Genomic DNA, 20,093 nt, shown 5'->3' on the forward strand with positions numbered 1-20,093 from the left:
AAAGATAATGAAATAGATTCCTTCATATTTTATAAACTACTATAACACAAAAGAAAAAACGTAGATTTATTACGTTGTGCTACATCTTTATTAATTTTGTGGGCGGGGGGAGGAGAGTGGGGGAGGTATAGAAATCTGAGACCATGAAAATCAGCACATTCACTGAAAGTCCAAAATTGAACATGCAGTGTGACTTACAATGCATTGATAAGAATGATTATAGTTTGTCTTAATATTTAGCTCACTTTAAAATCCTTTGGTTTTTTGCACAGTGATGCTATGTTTCAGATAAAAATATGGATTATTAGAGTCCAGAAATAAAAACTAGAGGGGTGGAAGACTGGGTGCTTACTCATTTAAACATCTACCTCACAGGCTGAGTATATTTTTGAAGCTTGAATAATATATATATATAATTTCTATTGTGCAGAATTTTAACTTTGCCTGAATAGGATTAGATTTACTGACAGGAAATATAATTGTGGCTTATTCAGTAAAGGACTACAGCTTTTTACTTTTGAAAGTAATTACAGACTATATGAAATTTCCCATGTTCATGGTTATAAAATAATTTGCCCTGTATTTCTGTCTGATTAGTTAAACAATGTAATGCAAGAAAATAAAACAAATGGAAATTTCCCTTTTTCCAAGTGGAATCACTTTAATTTCACAAATATTTTTTTAGAAAAATTGAACTTTTAGGAGTATTGTGGTTTTGTAATTTTTGCTATTGATATTCCATATCACAACATCATGTGGAGCACAGGGAAGAAGAACTACACATCCCAGAGGACCTCACGGTCAGAGAGGAAATACGTCACAGAAGTGACACTTGCTCTCTCTCTCACTGCCTGGCAGCAGGTATGGTTGTGCTTCCAAACCGTGCCCCTTCAATTTAAAAGTAGGCTTCTTGGTCCTCAGAAAACTCGCTCTCTCTTATTTTACTTGATTTATTAGCCTCGGTTTCAATTATATTTTATTATAGTGTGTTATCTCGCATTCTGATATCATAGTAAAATAAGTTTTCCTCTTTAGATCGTTGCCGCTGCTGTGTTTGTTTCCTTGAGCTTGTCTTACTCCAATTTATAGGAGGGAGTCAAGGTTCTTTTGATATAAAATACCCAGCATGAGATTGAGAAATAACGGTTTGACCAGTTTATTACAAATAATAATTAAATGAGAAGATGGGGAAGGGAGAGTGGTGACTACTGAGAATTAGGGTGATGGGGAGGGGAAAGCGGGCAATAGGAAAGGTAGGAAGAAAGCAAGAATTGCATAAAGTGGGGATAGTCACCACCTGGATGCATCAGCGTCCACAAGTCGTTCCATTGGTCCGAGGCAAAAATGCAGGGACGAGCAGCAGCAGAAGGGAGCAGCAGCGGAGTGACTGGCCACAAGCAGCAAGCCGATGAAACGCAGAGCAGGTGGTGGAAGAAGCAGCAGGGTCTAACAGAGCAAGGTCCCACAAAGCAGGTGCAGGAGAGTCCGCTGGCAGCAGTAGGGCAGCAGTAGGGCAGCAGTAGAGCAGCAGCAAGTTATCTGAAGCCAGACACATTTCTTGTTCTTCAGCATGCAGGCATCTTCTTCAGCATGCAGGTGTCAGGTTGTGAGGAATCTGATGCCAGAAAACCTTCTTCTTCATGTTGTGAGGAATCTGATGTCAGAAAACTGAACTTAATGCTGATCCCTCTTTTTATCCTCCTGTCTCCTGTCTACGTGACATTCCTGGGTGCTTGGCTAAGAGTCATGTGCAGCACCCCCTGAAATGGCCATCTTCATTGAGATAAGCCCACACAAAAGACCACTTCACAGCCATTCCTCTGCAGTTTATCTTTCTCTTGTGTCTCCTGGCCTTGTCCATCTGCGTCCCTCAGACAAAGGATTTCTAAGCTCTTGCCCAGGACTTGCTTGGACTTGTCCATCCTCAGCAAACTTTGAGGCAATAGTAAAAACTGTGGCCTCTTACAGAGCTCAGCTCCCATCTCCCTATCCCTTCCCATTTTCCCTTCCCATTTTTGGTGCCAGGGGGCCAAAGGGCCTACTGTCATGGACCTAGACTGATCCAGATAACTCCATGACACAGAGCAAACAAGATAATCTTCATTCGCTTACAGATGTGTCAGTAAAACAAATCTAACCATTTATGGCCAGTAGTAATGGCCTCATTATGACCTCTTACATAAATATAATTTACAGAAAATTAGAGAAGGTAAATCTGACTGTTAAGATCAAAAGTTGACGTTGCCTCTTTAAATTATTATTACTGTACACTACCTACACCTGGAAAAAGTAACTGTGTTGCTGTATTTTGAAAAGAAAGGACTACAAATTGTTAGCAGTAAATAAGTTTGCAAGTATTTTCCTCATCAACTACTCTGCGTTTTTTCTTAGCACAGTACAAACAAGGATGGTAGGGAACTGATAGTAGTCTATATTCTGACCTTGACTTCTGAAATTGATAATTAAGAGTAATATATCATTATATAATTACATAATTATAATTTAATGGCTTGACCTACATTATTTTAAGATAGAATATACCATATATTTTATTTACTTATTTTGGAATACAAAACCATGAAGCTTAAGCTGAAGTTTTACACATTTCAGATAGTAGTATTCATATTACCATTCACGGTATAATGTTATAGACTTAAAAGGAAAACACTGTCCAATATCCATGGTTGACCTAAGGGGGCTGTGACAGAGTCAAAACGTGTTTTTAAAACCTTACTGAACTGTTTCACATTGCTCATCTTCCCACTCTGTGAAAGTTTGTTAGCTATATAAAATACACGTATAGAGGAAACTGAAAAAAAAAAAAGAAAGAAAAAAAATCACCAAAATTTTGATGAAGATTATGATGCCTTCCATAAGATTTATTCTTCATGTTCTCTGTTCTCTCCCAGTGCTTAATGATCACAGTAAGAGTGAGCTTAAAATAGCTCTGTTCTGGCCATGTGCAGAACAGTGACTCAAATCAACCATTTCCCTGTTATCCATTTTGTTTCAGCTATCACATGGGAGAGCTCCTAGAAGTGTTGGGCCATGGAAGGGTGAAGTCATGCTATTCTTAATGTAAAATTTCTTCCAAGGATTTTTTTATTTTTCTTTTTTTTTTTTTTTTTTTTTTTCAAACACTGAAGGCCAGTTTGCATGGATCCATTGCATTCCTAATTAGTCCCAGGATCAGATCCCAGATTAAAATCAATATTTATTTATTTATTTATTTATTTTCATTCTAAACATGCAGTTTGAGGAATTCAATAGCAGTAAACACAAATTCTGAAAACAAAAAGCTTTTCAGAATGAGTCCTATATTAAAGCCCAGAGCACAGACAAGATTATTCACATAGTACAGTAAACAATGGAGACCAGCTTCATTTCAGTAGGTTTTTAGATATTAACTGATATAGCAGATAAAGCCACATGATTTTTGTTAAGATGTTGTAAGAGGCCTTTTCCACTTCAGTGGTTCCTTGAGTATTATGTTCTATTTTTTATGGCTCTATACAGCATACTTCAAAAGAAATTTCAATACCCATCTGATTTATCTACACATGTAGTTATTCCCTCCTAATACTTCTCATTCAGATATTATTTGTTTATAATTTCTTCATGTTATGAAGACTTTGCTGCTTCTCATGAGAGTGCTTCAGTAAGGGCAGTGATAGCAACAGAAAACCTTTAACAGCTGCAAAAGTAACCACTATTTCAAATAAAGTAGATGATAAGCCCTTTTTTTCAGCATTTTTCTGTGTTCTGTCACCTCACAACCATCTTGAATGTCAGGCTAACATCAACAATGCATTTTGCATTAAGTATACTTGTGAAAACTGGAAAAATAACAAGAAAAACACATGGCTTCTCTGCGTAAGACACATAGACTATATTTACTTCCAACTCATTGAGAGTCAGTTGAAGCAGATGGAGTTCATAATTCACTAGGTCTGGGGCTTCCATTAACTTGGAGTGAAAGTCTCAAGCCAAATCCTAATATGTATGTCTTTAATTTTTTAGTTAACTCTTCTAGTAAAACATACTACAATGAAGACTGTCCCTTCTCAGTACTGCTGTTTGCTTCTCCAAGTCAGTGCTGATACTCAGTCAGGGTAGAACTCAGCTTATCATGGTTATTTGGAATAGAAAACTGTTTTTTGTTTTTTTTATCCCTCCAGTTCTCACAGCTCAGATGTGCCATGGATGTTCAGTGCTGTTTCAACAGAAGAAAGTGTTTATAGCCTTTTTAATGAAGCTTTATTATCTATTCTTTGCCTTGTGTTTGTTTGTTTGTTTGTTTTCTTCCCTGATGTTAACTTCTATCATTTGGCTTTTCATTTTTCATCAAGTCACAAGTTTCTTTAAGATATTCATAATATCACAAGTTCAAAAACAGTTGGGGATTCCCAGGGTTGCTTTCCTCAGCCAGGTAGGCAGTATCTGGTTAGATCAATAATCCGTTTTCATAGAAAGTGGAGATTTTGGGACAGCTGCAACTAAATACCTTTTTAATTACAACACATGGTTGGGAGATAAACTGTGATTGCATGTGTAGTCACATAATATTTATGTAAATAAAGTTTGTGGTCTCCTGAGAGCCTGCTCAAATTAAATAGCTACCTTATTTTTCTATCTCAGTTAAACTGGTGACACCATATTAATTTTAATTATTATTTCCCAGGAAGACAACATGTCAAAAGTTGTATTACCCTACTGCCTGTATGTTTATAGGAAAGACCAAACCCCTGCTCATGCTAGCTTTCTGAATGTATTCCTCAAGTATATAGTTTTGATCTTCCCAAAACAGGTTACCTTCAAGTTCTCCTTGTTACCTTCCTTAGTGAGGCTAGAGGTAGAACAGACTCCAGGAACATTCTCCCCATGGATTTAATGCTTTAGAGAGTTTTCTGATTTAAAAAGTACTCTATGTACTAATGAAATTATAATAAGTATTTCAGTCATATTGCCTGATTTATGATGACACTTTCACATAAATAAAGTCTGCACTGCTTATCTTTCACTCATGAGAGCAACTTGTGACTCCACTTGGGATGCTGTTCAATGTGATGAGAGAAGGGCTGGAAATACTCCATATAATGGAAAAGGTTTTTTTGAATGCTGGATGGGCATGCTGAGCTCCTTTAACCTTTTCAGCAATCTCATGATTTCTCACAGGAATGAGCAAGCACTTTCCTTTCAAAGGATTCATTGGCAGAGAGCATGCATGTATTTGTCTTGTCTATCACCTCCACAGTCCACAACAATCAGTTGAGCAGCATAGCTGTGAACCTTCCTTTAAAAAAGTTTCAACAGTCTCACTCTTTGTTTTTCATTAAGCTCTAAGCTTAAATATTAACACATTTTAGACTGGTAGTAATGTGAGATTTATTTATTTATTTATTTGTGTCTTTGGAGACTGCTATAAAAATTGATTTCTTCTTATTTAGAATTAAATTCAAACCAAATTGACATCTTAAAATGATTCTTCACAACGACATACCAGATAGCATGGTGAGCACATGCTGGAATGGAAACATTTTGGATCACTCTGTCTCTGTGTATTATACTAAGACTAGGTCTGTACTGGCAAATAAAACAGACATCTATTTGACACCTATAAATGAATAGAAAATCATGTGGGAGTGTTCTCAGCATAGTTTATGTATGAGTTATCACTTCCCCCAAATGTCCAAGATGGCATAACTGCATGCAAACCATTCTGGGATTGTGAAATTCCTCAAGGTGCCCCTGAACACTGGGAAAGCTCCAACTGTCATGGTCCAAAACCATGCCATAGTAATGTATTAACTGGTTTGCTTGATTGTAGGACAGTGATCTAGCTCATGCCTTAGATCTGCCTAAATATTTTTGGAGCCTAATTATCTGCAAGGTACCAAACTGAAGTACAGAGCTATTTTGTGCGTGTGGGAGGAATATAAAAAACAGATAATGTTCTTTAACCCCTTTGTCATGGATGAAAAACACAGGAATATAGTCTGATTCCAATTACATTTATAAGAAACAAAACTTCACTCCTGGGCAGGAAACTCACAGCCCATTTCCAGCTTTAAGCAAAATGTCATAGCCAACTTATGAACTGCTTAAAAATGGCTTTATGTAATGAAAGTGCTGACAGACCTTTAATTATATCCGTGAGTGTGACTATATAGCAGAATAATTTTGAATTCTTCTTTGATTCTTGAGGTCTGAAGCAATTTTAATTCACTGTGAAGTGACATCTACCAGAGTACCAGTGTGAGACACTTTATTTTAATATTTAGCATATGGAATTACAAGCTGATCATTTCCTAATGTCCCTAACTTCTGACCTGGCTCCAAATTTATCAATTAAATTAAATGTATTACCATTAATAACAAATGGATTCTTTTGTCTGTGGAAAAGGGGGGATAAGATATTAATAATCTTACTGATTTTTACATAATATATTCTACATAATGATTACAACTATAGCAGCAGGAAAATTCATATAGCATTACCTATTGCTTGAAGATATATGACCTTTTATAAGCATATTGTAATTTTGCCAGAATTTGACAGTTTGTTGCAAACTTGCCCCTGCCAAGCATCTACATAAGTGTGAAGGATTTTCTCTTTTTCCTTCGCATTCTGTCTCTTTTTGTAATTTGAGTATTACAAACTACTGAATTAAAGGAAGTGCAACTTTATAAGGCTGTGATAAACTGGGGACTCGTGTACAGTTAAGTTTCAGCCCAGCAAAGAACTATATGTTTATCTAATGTTATGCCCAGTAAATAGACCCAATTATTCTAACTATATACACTTATGCCATGTAAAATAATGATTGTCTATATCTATGTCTATAGAAAGAAAGGGGAAAAAAAAGGGAAAAAAAAAGAATTTATTTTACACATTAGCCATGTAATGATTTCAGCATAATTAAACATAAATGCAAATAAAATATGTATAAGTTATGTATCTGATGGAAGGATGCTGTCACAAACAGAAGTTCAAAGAGAATGGAGATAGGTGTTTCTCAGTGGTACCCAGTGCCAGGACAAGAGGCAATGAACCCAAAAGGAGACACAGGAGGGTTTTTTACTGTGAGGGTGATGAAGCACTGGCATAGGTTGCCCAGAGGGGCTGTGGAGATAATCAAAAGCCACCTGGAGGTGGTCCTGGACACCCAGCTCTAGGCATTCCTGCTTGGGCAGTGGGTGGAGCAGATGGACTCAGATGTCTCTGTCAACATCAGCCAGTCTGTGATTCTGTGTGTTGTACCAATGACAAAAACATTAAATTCATGCAGTCATTTTCTTTGACTTAGTAGTCACTGGATCAAACCACTAGCACGTCTTCTTTTAGGTGCTTTCAAAGACATTTGTCCACAAATAATAGACTACACTCCCATGTAGTTTAGCTTAGGTATGTAGATATATTTTTAGTGAGGGAGCAGGGGCACAAAACTATAAGGCAATAAAACTCTAAAACAAGGCACTTCTCAGCAACTGAGGCAAGGACAGAGAATCATGATACTAAATCAATACTAAATCAATAACATTACTTCTGCCTTTTTATCATACTCCAGCATAAATGGTCATCTAGTGAACATGTAAATGCCAGATATATTTTACAGATTATTAATACTGGGTTTATACTTCTATATATAAACAAGAACAAATCATTAGTTCAAAGCAGCATACTTCTGTGTGGGGATTGCTTTGATTTAGGCTGGCTAAATGGATCTGAGCGCAACACAATAGCTGGAGAATTTAGGGCACATTGGGGTCCTTTTTGATGAGGAGCACAGGCAGAGAGGTCATAGTGTTAAGGTCAGCTGCCAAAACTCTGGCAACTTCAGACTCATTAGAACAGCACGGTGCTCAGCCTTGGGCTGAGGCTGAGCAGGCTCAGCAGCTGTCACACAGCATCTCTCCCCAGAGAGACCCACAGGCTTTTGCTGCTCCAGGAGGTGCAGCACTGCACTGCCAGCACAGGAGTTGGGATGTATTTGGAAAAGCACATAAATGTACACATGGGAGAAAAACAGGAATTTTCCTTTCAGGGCTTCTTAGAAGCTACAAAGATTATTTATTTATTTACCCATCCTCTTATTTACTTTTGTCAGATTTCTTCTGTGATTTGTGTTGTCCTGTCTCCCAGTATGTTTAATCATGATGATAATCACAATTTGGCTTGTATTTATGTCACAGTTACTGTAAAAGTGATTTGTATGAATGTGCATGCTTCCACTGCCTGCACAAACTTGTTTAATGCTTTTGATAACAGCCGCCCAAACTCCCTGTGCAGCAGAGCTGCATTTGTCAATCAGGCCTGGCCAGCTTTAGTAAGTTCAAAGTGCTATTTCTGGAGGCAGTTTGGAAAACTCTTGAGCTTTACTTGGAACCATACATAGAGTCTACCCTTTCTTAAAAATCTGTACAGCTTAATCTAACAGAGTAAACCTATTATAAAATCTTTGCTTTTTTTCTTTAATCTTTCAATTGTATATCTACAGTAATAAATGATGGTCTAAAATGATACAAAGTTTTATATTCAAATAAAATTTAGTTAAATCATGTACCTAGATCTTTTGTGTCCTATTCCATGCTTAACGAATCACTACAGATTTGTAGTTATTTACTCTGCCAAATACAAGATTTTAGTCACACCAATAACTGAAAATAAATCTGAAAAAATCAGAATCAATATTCTGTCATAGATAAAACTTGAATATCAGGCCTGATCTCATCAGACACAAAACTGCTTTTGCCATCATTACAATGTAATTATTTGTATGTTTTCAACTCTAGTAAAATAAAGTCTCATTTTACCAAGGAGACAGAAAGCAATACTAAAACTAAGGAAGTAAAGTTAGTAATAGCACATGTAATTATACTTTCTTTTCCACTTCTTGAGCATGCAGAGAATATAACTTCATGTATGTGCCTATGGTCATATGTAGATACCTTCTGTTTTCTAAGATAGAGATGGCACATGTGTACATAGTAAAGACTGAACAGGTACACCATGAATATAAAATGAACTGGATATTCAAGTTCTAACTAAAATATAAACATTTTACTTATATTCCTTGACAACATGATATTTTTCTAACGTATACACACATGCATACACACACACATGAATCACTGAATCATGCAATGGCCTGGGTTGAAAAAAAACATAATGTTAATCTAATTTCAACCCCCCGCTATGTGCAGGATCACCAACCATTTGACAAGGCTGCCCAGAGCCACATCCATCCTGGACTCAAATGCCTCCAGGGATGGGGCATCCACACTCTCCTTGGGTAACCTTTTCCAGTGCATCACCATCCTCTGAGTAAAAAGCTTCCTCCTAATATCTAACCTAAACCTCCCCTGTCTTAGTTTCCCCCTTGTCCTATCACTGTCTACCCTCAAAAACAGTCATTAAATGCAAAATGAGAACACATTTTCAATATTTATTTTCTGTTTAGCAAGACATAATCATGTATCCTGTATCACCTCATATTATTTCTTTTATACATCAGTGTATGGGCTCTTATTCCAAACTATTTTGTAAAATACACTCTAAGTGCATTTTGCATTGCATGTCATGAAGCACAGAGTTTCATTCACTGTAAGTTATGATTGGTTAAACATGAGCGAATGAATGATCTCTAGAGAAATTACAAGAAGAGAATATATACAGAGCAGAAGCAGGGAATGTACACCCAGAAGAAAAGTGTGAAGGACTGCACAAATACTTTTGGAATTAAGAGGGGTAAACCATGAGTTGGCTTGATTTGGAACTAATGAAGGGTGTTAATAGCAGTCTATTATTATTGCTTACCACCAGCTGCAGATGTACCATCACAAGACCATGTGAGTCCATGTCCATAAGATGTAGAAGGCATGCTTTTGAAGAACTGTCAAAGAAAGAAAATGTAATGGTCAACTTCAGGAAGGAAAACAGTATATTGGAAACCACTGGCTTACAAGTCTCACCTTGGTGCCTTGGAAAATTATGGTGCATGTCCTTATGAATGCCAGCATTGAGAACTTGTAGGGCAGGAAAATGACTTGTTCAGCAGGAAGCTACCTGGTGGTTCCCACAACCCACAATTGCTTTTTATGATGAAATAATTAATTAAGATGTGTTGGTTACTTTAACTTCAATAAGGTTTTTAGTTTCATATCTCACAGTTTTCTTGTATCCAAACTGAGGAAATACAGTCTGCTGGACTATATTAGGTGTGTGAAAAACTGTCAGGACTGCTGGTCTCAAAGTGTTGGTCAATTTTTTGGCTTCTGACTGATGGCCTTTCTCAGGAGTCAGCACTAGGGACAACTCTGTTTAAAACCTTCAGAAGTGATATGAATGTGGAAGTAAAACACCATTGTGATTTAACCCTGGCAGGCAGCTCAGCACCACCCAATCACTTTCTGCAGCTTGGAAGGAGGAAAGAAATTATAGAGTAAAATTGAGAAAACTCATGGGTTGAAACAATGATTTTTCACTATCATTTACAAATCTGCACAAGCAATCAAAGCAAAACAAGGAATTCATTTGCTGCTTCCCATTGGCAGGCAGTTGTTCAACCACTTCCAGGAAAGCAAGGCTCATCACACAAAACGGTTTCCTGGAAAACAAACTCTATCATTGCAAACATCTGTCCCCCTCACCATTCTTTACCATAGTTTTATTGCTGAGCATGACCCCACATAGTATGGAAAATTGCTTTGGTCAGTATGGGTTAGCTGTCAATGCTGAATGTCCTCTTAGATCCTTGTAAATCCCCAGTCACCTTGCTGACAGCACAGCATAAGAATCAGAAAAGTGCTGGCTCTATTGATCAGCATTGATCAGTAACAACTAAAAATACATTTATATTATTACAACTGTTTTCATCAAAAATCCAAAACACAGCATCATAAGAGCCTCTACGAAGAAAATAAACTATCCCTGTCAAAACCAAGTTTGTACTTCAGAAAAAGATTGAAGAGAGCATTAGTTATGGGAAAAGGGCAGAGCTGTTCCTCAGAGACCTAAGAGATTTGGAGGACTGGGATAATAGATAATTTAGAGCAAAGGCAAATGCAAAGCCTTGCACATTGGATGGGTCAATGCAGATTGCTATATAGCAGCCTTGCTGAAAATGACTTAAAGTGTTAGATGGTAAGTTAAGCACAACTTAGCAGAGTACCTTTGTGTCAGTAAAGGCTAATTGCATGCCTGACTTCATCAGGAAGAGCTTAGCCAATGGAAGCAATATATATACATTTATATATTTCCACTAAGAACTCATGTTTTCAGCTTTAATGTGGTGCCCTGCTTTGTGTTGTCATGTGAGGGACAGATTGAAAAGCTGGAGAGAGTTCTGTGGAAGGCCACTTACTTTAAGTGACTGAGACAAAAAAAGAAGCTAAGAGATCTACATTTGTTCAGTCTAAGAATGAGGACTAACAGGTGACCTATTTGAAGTCTCCAACCAAGAGGGATGCAAATCAAGAAGACAAAAAGCAGCAGTCATAGATTTCAACAACATGAATTCTGACTAGTTACAGAGAATGACAAATACGCCATACACCAAGTAAAAGCATGGACAGCAGGCTCCTTAGTGAAGCTGGAGAGCTTCCATCCTTAGAGATCTGTGCAAGCAGACCTACTCTTATCCTGGGCCTGGAATAGATTACATGGAGTCTGTTTTTTGGGTTTGTTTTTTTTGGGGTTTTTTTTGTTTGTTTGTTGTTTGTCTGTTTGTTTTTTTTTCCTGTGATTTCCAATGATTGTTCAGATACAACAGTTTTTGTTGTTGTTTTTGTTTTTGTTGATTGTTTTTGTTTGTTTGTTTTTAAATAAATGAAAACATCGACCCATAGGATGAGACATAAATATTATTTTTTCTGATGTACCAGAAAGTAAGCTGTATTTCATGCTTTAATAGTCATGACTTTTCTTACTTTTGTTTACTGCTTGGTTTACCATTTGTTAAGTTACAGACTTTTAAATGACATTTTCTGTTGCTATGACTCACCCTTTTTAAACAATACAATACCATGTAAGTTGAGAACACTTAATATAAAATACTCAATCACACTCTATGTTTTTCTTAAAATAAACATTTTCATTTATTTTTTCTGTCTTGGTGCAATCTATCTTGCTTAACTCCACCAAAAGCTGTGCTTGGAATGTGTTAGTAATTATTGACTATGCATGGAGGCACTGATCCTGGAAGCACTGAAATGTTGTCAGTACTAAAGACACGAGTAGTTATTAACTCAGATAAGCTTACAGAATCTTCTTCCTTTTCTGCCCTTTCTCTCCTTTGTGGTAAAGTGAGTACAGTGACAATAAAGATTAAATGATTTAGCAATTTTGTAGCCTTCCAAATCCTCTTCTCACTGTCTTTTCTCTAGATCAATGTTTTAGTATGTCATCATGCTATAGTCTTATACAACATGTCTCAGCTGTCCAAGAATGCTTTGAACAAACTGCAACAAAACCTCAAAAGAGAGGTAGTTCACAGATGGAGAGAGACAAATTGCTTTAGAGGTCTCTACTGAGAAGCTTGAATTCCGCAACAATCCTGTCCCTGGACTGAAGAACTGGCAAGAATGATGCATTTCTGAAGTTCTCCAAAAAGAAAAAAGCCCTGAGCAAGCAACTGCCTAGAGGTAGGAAACAACTTGGATACAAGGAGTTATCTAGAAGAGAGGTAAATCATCTTGGTGTGTCCTCCCTGACAAATTTTCACATCAAAAAGTAGAAGGACATTTTGAATGATAAATATTCAAATGTATTTTTTCAGGTTTTGTTCTAAATTAAAATATTTAGTGTTGGGCTGGAAGCCAGTTTCCTCTTACAGATGTCACACTCCGTACCCAAGGAAATTTATATCAGTAGTAATTTTTTTCATTCAGGCTTCACATATACAGTTGGAATGTCACCACTGAATTTCAGTGACAGTCTAGAACTCTGCACTTGAGCTATTCTGCTTAGCCTGAGGGAGAAAAATAAATCAAAAGACCTTAGACAGTTTCACTATGTCAGATCTGACTACTTGCATTGCTCTTAATCAAAAATGATTATTATGGAACCTGAAGAATCAGCTCACACATAGATATCTACCATTACTCTGGTATGCAAAGTTAGCTACAGATCTGAAGATGTTGAATTCAATTATTAGGAAGAAAAAATGTCCTTTCTGAAACTATTTTTTGCCACTCTCTGACCATTTAAAGCCAGCTGGATATTTCTGTACTCTATCGAAGTTTGAGACAGTGAATAACTTTTTTTTTCAAACCTTTAGAATGTCCCACCCATAATTACAGCCTCATGACACTGAAATCTATTTTGGTGTGTGTGTGTGTTTTCTTTGTTAGAGTGACACAGATTAACAGGAGAAAAAAAAAAAAAAAAAAGGAAAAAAGGATGGGGGCTTATTGGCCTACATGCTTCAGGATTAGATCATTCTCTAACTAGATCCAGTGGTTGTTTAGATCATCATGTTATAGAAATGATTGTGTCACCACTTTAGGAAAATAGTAGACTTGTCTGAGAAAAAAAAAAAAAAAAGGAAATAAAAAACAATTTAAAAAAAAGGAAAAGGCTGTGATAAAGAGAAACATGACTGATAATGTGACTCTGTAACAATGATGATATGTATTTACAAAAATCATTGAGAGTGAGATGAATGGGACTCTGGGTTCCCTAATGGTGCTAGTAAGGTCCACAATTTAAAGATGTTTATATATTCCTAACTTTCAGATCTTGTTATAAGTCTCTGATCTTCCCATCTTAACTCTACGTTTACTCTAAAAATAACGAAGATGACAGTATGAAGACTCGAATTTGTTTCATATTTTTCTTTGGTTGCTGGACTTTGATTCACAATCATAAATATTTGCTTTAGTTTGGGCATTCCAATTGTTTACTTCCCTCTAGTGAACACTGCAAAACAGACTGGTGAAGGGAAGATTTTGTGATACGTGAATAGGGTTGGCCACGTGCAGTTTTATAATTATATGGTTACAGTTTATTTTAAGGTTCAGTTTATGAAGGATTTATATACTTTAAATAAATACTTATAGCATGGCATTGTTCAAATTTATGGACTAACACTAACGCTGGATTTTTGTTAAGTCTTTACTGAGGCACTCAAAGTGTATTTTTACATATATAGTGTCCTTTATTTTTAGACCTAAGAGAAGTATTTTACATGAAGACTTTAAAATCCAGCATTGTAAGATTTTGGGAAGCTGTACTTTCTTGGTAGGGAGTGCCTCTTGAGATCACAGTAGTTATGTTTTAATTCTTGTATAGCCATATGACCAGATTCCATTATTCCTCTCCTGTTTATTAAACAAGTATGTTCTTAATACAGACAAATAGTTTTAATTTGTAATTTCTGATTTTATTCAATAGATACAATTTAAAAATATGAGTTTGATACTCATTTTAACTCACATCAAAAAATGAGATTTATACACCTACTAGAAATGAAGGTACTGAAAGCTTTGTTACCGGGATCAAATTATTTGAAGTTCAGTAAGTGTACATGCAAATAAAGTTAAATGGCTGAAACTTAACCAAGAGCAGGAGGCAATCGACCAGTTTTGTTACATTTAGACTTATTTCCACTTATTTTCACTTATTTATGTGTGTTTTATACATAATAGAATATGATGTGTTTTTTAAGGCTGGTTTTTATTAGATTTGAGCAAATATCGTTAAATGCGCTGTATTATTCACAACTATAAGTAAGGGTAGGAAAAATAAAACAAAACAAAATGAAACTATACAACAAAAGCAACAACAACGAAACAGAAACAACAACAACAAAAAAAACTCCTCTCCAAAAGATACTGTCTTTCCGTTAACAGGTTTAAGTGCAGTTTATTGGTTTTTATCTGGTAGACATTGTATGATCTTGTGATGGGAAAAGCATATTTACAAGCATAATTTTTCTTCCATTATTTATTTAATCAATTTGCCACCCAGAAAAATCAAAAGCTATCATGATGATGGAAACATCTTTAGTGCAGACTAAGTAGGATTCAGATATGAAAATACAATTGCTATAAAGGAAAATTACACAATATGCCCACCCACTATTGAGGAATCTTTTAACCTCAAAGTGTTTAAAGTCTCATCCCAATCATGCAAACAGAAGTTGTAGCCAAGTCATGTGTTAAACACAAAACTGACACTGAAGCAGTCTGCCAAGAGTCCTTTGAGACAAGTGAAATATTGTAGACTTCCAGGAAGGCAAGTACATGTATATTTTAAAAATAGGGAAAGCCAAATTAAAACTTTCCATTTAGCAATGAAGTGCTCTCTGGAAGGCTGGATCTGAACGAAACAAAAGAGGTGAAATTGTGGAGGTCTGTACAGACTATTCTACGGCACGCGGGAAAGACTAGTCTTGAAACATATGCGAAGACAAAAAAAAGTAATGCTCCAGCCAACACAACATGCTGACACCAGTTTAACCTGGAGTGGAGGGTTATTTATGTTTCAGATGACTAATGATCACTGAAGGAGGAGTACTTAAGTTGTACAGAGGTAGCCAAGTTTAAAAAATGACACATTAAACTAAGAAAATGATCTGCAAAAACTTGAAAGTAATAAATCTATGAACAGAAGTACCAGGGAATACTTTGATGAGAAATACCAAAGCACAAAGACAGTTACAGCTACCTCTGACATAAGTACCAAGCAGTGATATTGATGAGCTCATAATCACTTTTCCAAGACAAAGCGTGAAGAAGGTAATTTTTTTGTTAATTTACTTGTCTGTAAGACTCTACAGAAAACAGACTGATGACACAAAAGAAAAAACTGAAGTTGTTAGAAGAATTTCAGGAAAATACAGCTAAAAATCATAGAATTATAGAATCACTCAGGTTGGAAAAGATCTTATAGATCACTAAGGCCAACCACAACCTAATTATACTACCCTGACATCCCTCCACTAAATTATGTCTCTGAGCACCACATCCAAACGGTTTTTAAACACACCCGGGGTGATGACTCAACCACCTCCCTGGGTAGCCTATTGCAGTGCTTAACAACCCTTTCTGTAAAGGAGTTATTCCTCATATCCAACCTAAACTTCCCCTGGAACAACTTGAGGCCATTTGCCCTTGTTCCTGTCACCTGTCACCGGTGAGAAGAGACCAGTCCTACTCTCGCTGTAAGCACATTTCAGGTACTGGAAGAGAGCAATAAGGTTTCCCCTCAGCCTTCTTTTCCCCAGACTAAACAGACCCAGTTCCCTCAGCCTCTCCTCATAGGCCACAATTTCTAAGCCCTTCATAAGCCTTGTTGCCCTTCTTTGGACCTGCTACAGCACCTCAGTGTCCTTTCTGTCCTGAGGTGCCCAAAACTGAACATTTGCTCAAGGTGAGGCCTCACCAGTGCTGAGTTCAGGGGCGGGATTACTTCCCAAGTCCTGCTCACCGCACCATTCCTGATACAAGTCAGGAAGCCATTGGCTTTCTTGGCCACCTGGGTGCACTGCTGGCTCATATTCAGAAAGTGCCCCAAGGTCCCTTTCCATCAGGCGTCTTTCCAGACACAAAATAAAAGACCTCAGTCATACTTCTCACAGGTAGTATGCAATATATCATACTGGTAAATGATTATGGAGTTTTGTTTGTTTGTATTTATGTATGTAACTTAAACTGCTTTAGTATACCTATACCAGACAGCGATTTGAATAATTCACTAATGAAAGCACACAGACGTCTTTCAAATACATAACTAAATTCTTCACACTTATATGAAAGAAAAGTACTCTACACATCCATCTTGAAAAAGCAGTATGAAGTGTTGATCTGCTGTCACTTATGCTTTTGATTCTTATGAAGAGTCTTGTGAGCTATTCACTGGGTGACAAATAATGCAATTGGACAGTTAAAACAGAATATTCAGGTCACTTACATGTGAGTATAATAGAACAAATATATTTGTAAAACCTAAAAGCTACTAATACCTCAGCATTTTTCTGGAGAATGTTAACTCCTTCCACCTGGCAGATCATTGATCCCCAAACTGAAGGAAGGATTTTTTTATTTTTTTTTCTACTTTCTTGATCCTCCATCTGAAAGAATGGAAATAGATGATAGATGGAAAGAGGAGATTCAGTAGATGTAGATTCAGTCTCTACTTGACTTGGGATATAAATGCAATACTTAGTAGACAAAAATTTGTTATATAGGCACCAGACTAATTGAAAGCAAGAGAACATCCTGAAAATACTGATTTTAGGATGGTATGAATGAGTCTCAGAATTTTTTTTTTCTTTTTTTTTTTCCTCCTTATTCTGGGCGTAGAGGTATGCTGCCCAGCTAGTTCAGCTCAGCACTTTTCAGCTCTACTTAAATAAGCTGTTGTTTATTATTCTCACATTATAACATATTGCCATCTCTCATAAAGTTATTAAGTTAGATAGCCAAGAACAATTCAGTGAGTGCTATGTACCCAGTTATAGGTGTAGAAAAATCTACGGTTGCAAGCAACTGAATTAGTTATATATGTACTTTAAATGAAAAACAGCTGTTCAGAAAAGCTGGCAATATGGCAACATGTACACATTGGGTGAGCTATTCACTTTTTAGCCCAAAGAGATGTCCATTATTATTACAGCTGTCTTAAAAACTACTTTAAAAAATACTTACCTAGCATGCAATGTGAATCATGCATAGTTTGAAATGCATTTCAAAGTATGTAGGATAAAGGAGGATAGAGAGAGTAATTTTCATTCTTCTAACCTGTGTTGGCAGCTGCAAAATTCAGGGCAGATTTTGATGTCTTGTTAATAGATTTTATCACAGTCATCTCTTTATGACAGACTCTTTATCAAGGAGTGTAGTGATAGAACAAGGAGTAGCAGCATGAAAATAAAGAGGGTAGATGTAGACTAGATATTACAGAGGAAATTCTTTATTCAGAGGGTGGTAAAGCACTGGAAAAGGCTGACCACACATTTGTGGATGTCCCATCCCTGCAAGTGTTTAAGTGTTTTTCAGGCAAAGTGGACTGGCCATGGAGTGGACTTTGTCCATGGAGGAGACTGGAATAAGATCATTTTTAAGGCCCTTCTCAACCCAAAATATTCTATGGTTCTTTGATTCACAGCTTCACGGTCTACTTGCTGTTATTTATCCTGTCACAAAACTGGATCAATCTTTGTGTAAATATGGGTTGATCATACTACATTTTCTTTTTGAAAGTAAGAGTTAATCACAGAGAATAACAGGCATTTTTACTTAACTTACTAAATCTTTTAATGGGACATTTAATAAGTATTTGAAACAACTTTCCTGTTTACATCATGACAAGGAAAGATTAGCTGAGTGGTCATGATTTGATTCATTTCTTTTAATTTGGAACAGATTATAAGGACGTATAGATTCCCAGCATTATTGGCTGACAGGTTATTTCTTCAGACACCATCACAGTCTGTATAAAATTAGCTTTCTGCTAAGCATTAAAACAGTGGCTGGCAGTGCACCTCCTGGAGCAAATCACTGGCGGTTGCCTTTGAAAATTAATCTGGAGTGACACATAGTAATAGACAAGTAGTAATTTACACTTTCATCACAGGTTGATTTTATATAAATAACATTTTAGTTCTGTGCAATTAGAGACAATTAAAAGCAGAATTCAGCTTTTCCTTTTTAGCCATTGACAAATACTTATTAAGATATACTCCAGAATTAGGCGATATGTACTATCTAATACAGACCACACATGAGCTGTGTTTAGCCAAATTAGTGCATTATTCTACATGGTAATAGGAAACTCATTGACCTGTGGTAAAACATAGAATCCGCCAAGCATAATTTGGCTCACAGCCCTGGAATATTATGTACAAATGTAGATAATTGGAAAAACATCATAGAAGGGAAGAGGAAAATAATAGATTATGACCAAGTGCTCTTAAATCTTAAAACAACGCTTTAACTATTATCAGTGATTGGCAATTCTGCCAGAGAACGTTTTAGCCATCCAGAGGCTGTATAGCAAAAACAAAGTAATTAATATCCTCTATTAGCTTTCTGTTGTGGTTTAACCTAGCAGGTGGCTAAGAGCCACACAGAATTGTCTTAGATGACAATTTGTGTTTGGATGGAGTCAGAATTTTCACCTTAACTGTGATCTGAAATTTCAGAAATAGATGTAATAGAAGATGTCTACATCTAATTATTTTATTTAGCTGGACTATGTGAAAAATGAGCAAATCATTGCTTAAAATAGCAATAGACTTTGTACATGAATTTGCAAGGTCTGAGAAACAGAGATTTGTAATATTTTCTTGTCTAAACTTCCCTTTCAGTGATTGAGCTTTGTTTTTAAGTAGTTTAGCTGCAACGGGATATATATTTTTTTCTTCTTCTTTTCTTACATCTTACTTAACAATGTATCATACAACCCCAGTTTTAGAAAGGGGATGTGACAAGTAATTATTTTGCTCAGAACTGAATATATTCAATGTCAACATAACAATGTTATGTAGAGACACTGAGCTACTTGGGCTAGTAGCAGAGACAAGATGCAGTTCAGAGAAGTGCAGGGCTGGTGTTAGGAAAGATTGGGTACAGGTTATTATCCCATGACCCCATGACTGTAAACTCCTTGTAAGTTGTCACTTAAAGAAATTCAAATCTATTGCTATCTAAACAAGTTTTATTTGTAACAACATCATATGCAAAATTTAGCAGGTAAATTAAGATTTACAAATACAGAATGAGAAAAGGTATTAAAACTCTGTTAGCAAACACAGCCCAAGTAGATCATAAAGCAAGAAGAAAAAAAATAAAAAAAAATAAAAATAAAAATAAAAATACAAAGCTATTGATAGAAACATCATCTTTCTTCCAGAGAAGACTCCAAACAATTCAACATAACACTCCCCAGCAGAAGACTGGGATCTGGATGAGCAGGAGACAAGTGGGTCTAATATCAGGAAAAGGGGAAGAATCTAAGATGTTTCTGCATAACAATTTAAATTGCATAATTATCATTATAATTAATGATACTGTTTCTTTATAGAATTATTCTTTTTAACTTTATATTTCTTCTGTTTTTCTATTAAAAATGACTAGCTTATGAATGCCAT

The 20,093-nt window shown here is 36.2% G+C and overlaps 1 long non-coding RNA gene across 1 annotated transcript in view; it reads right to left on the reverse strand.

Annotated features, from left to right (window-relative positions):
* Positions 1–1,253: 1,253 nt before the first annotated feature.
* LOC116652787 overlaps positions 1,254–20,093 on the reverse strand; it is a 62,044-nt gene continuing 43,204 nt past the window's right edge. Inside the window, exons 2-3 of the long non-coding RNA XR_004306000.1 lie at positions 9,818–9,893; positions 1,254–1,654 (exon numbers count right to left, since the gene is read on the reverse strand). This is a non-coding gene — a long non-coding RNA (uncharacterized LOC116652787). The remainder of the gene's footprint in view (positions 1,655–9,817; positions 9,894–20,093) is intronic.

This window comes from Coturnix japonica, chromosome 1 (assembly GCF_001577835.2).
Source record: "Coturnix japonica isolate 7356 chromosome 1, Coturnix japonica 2.1, whole genome shotgun sequence".
In the NCBI taxonomy this organism is placed as follows: domain Eukaryota; kingdom Metazoa; phylum Chordata; class Aves; order Galliformes; family Phasianidae; genus Coturnix; species Coturnix japonica.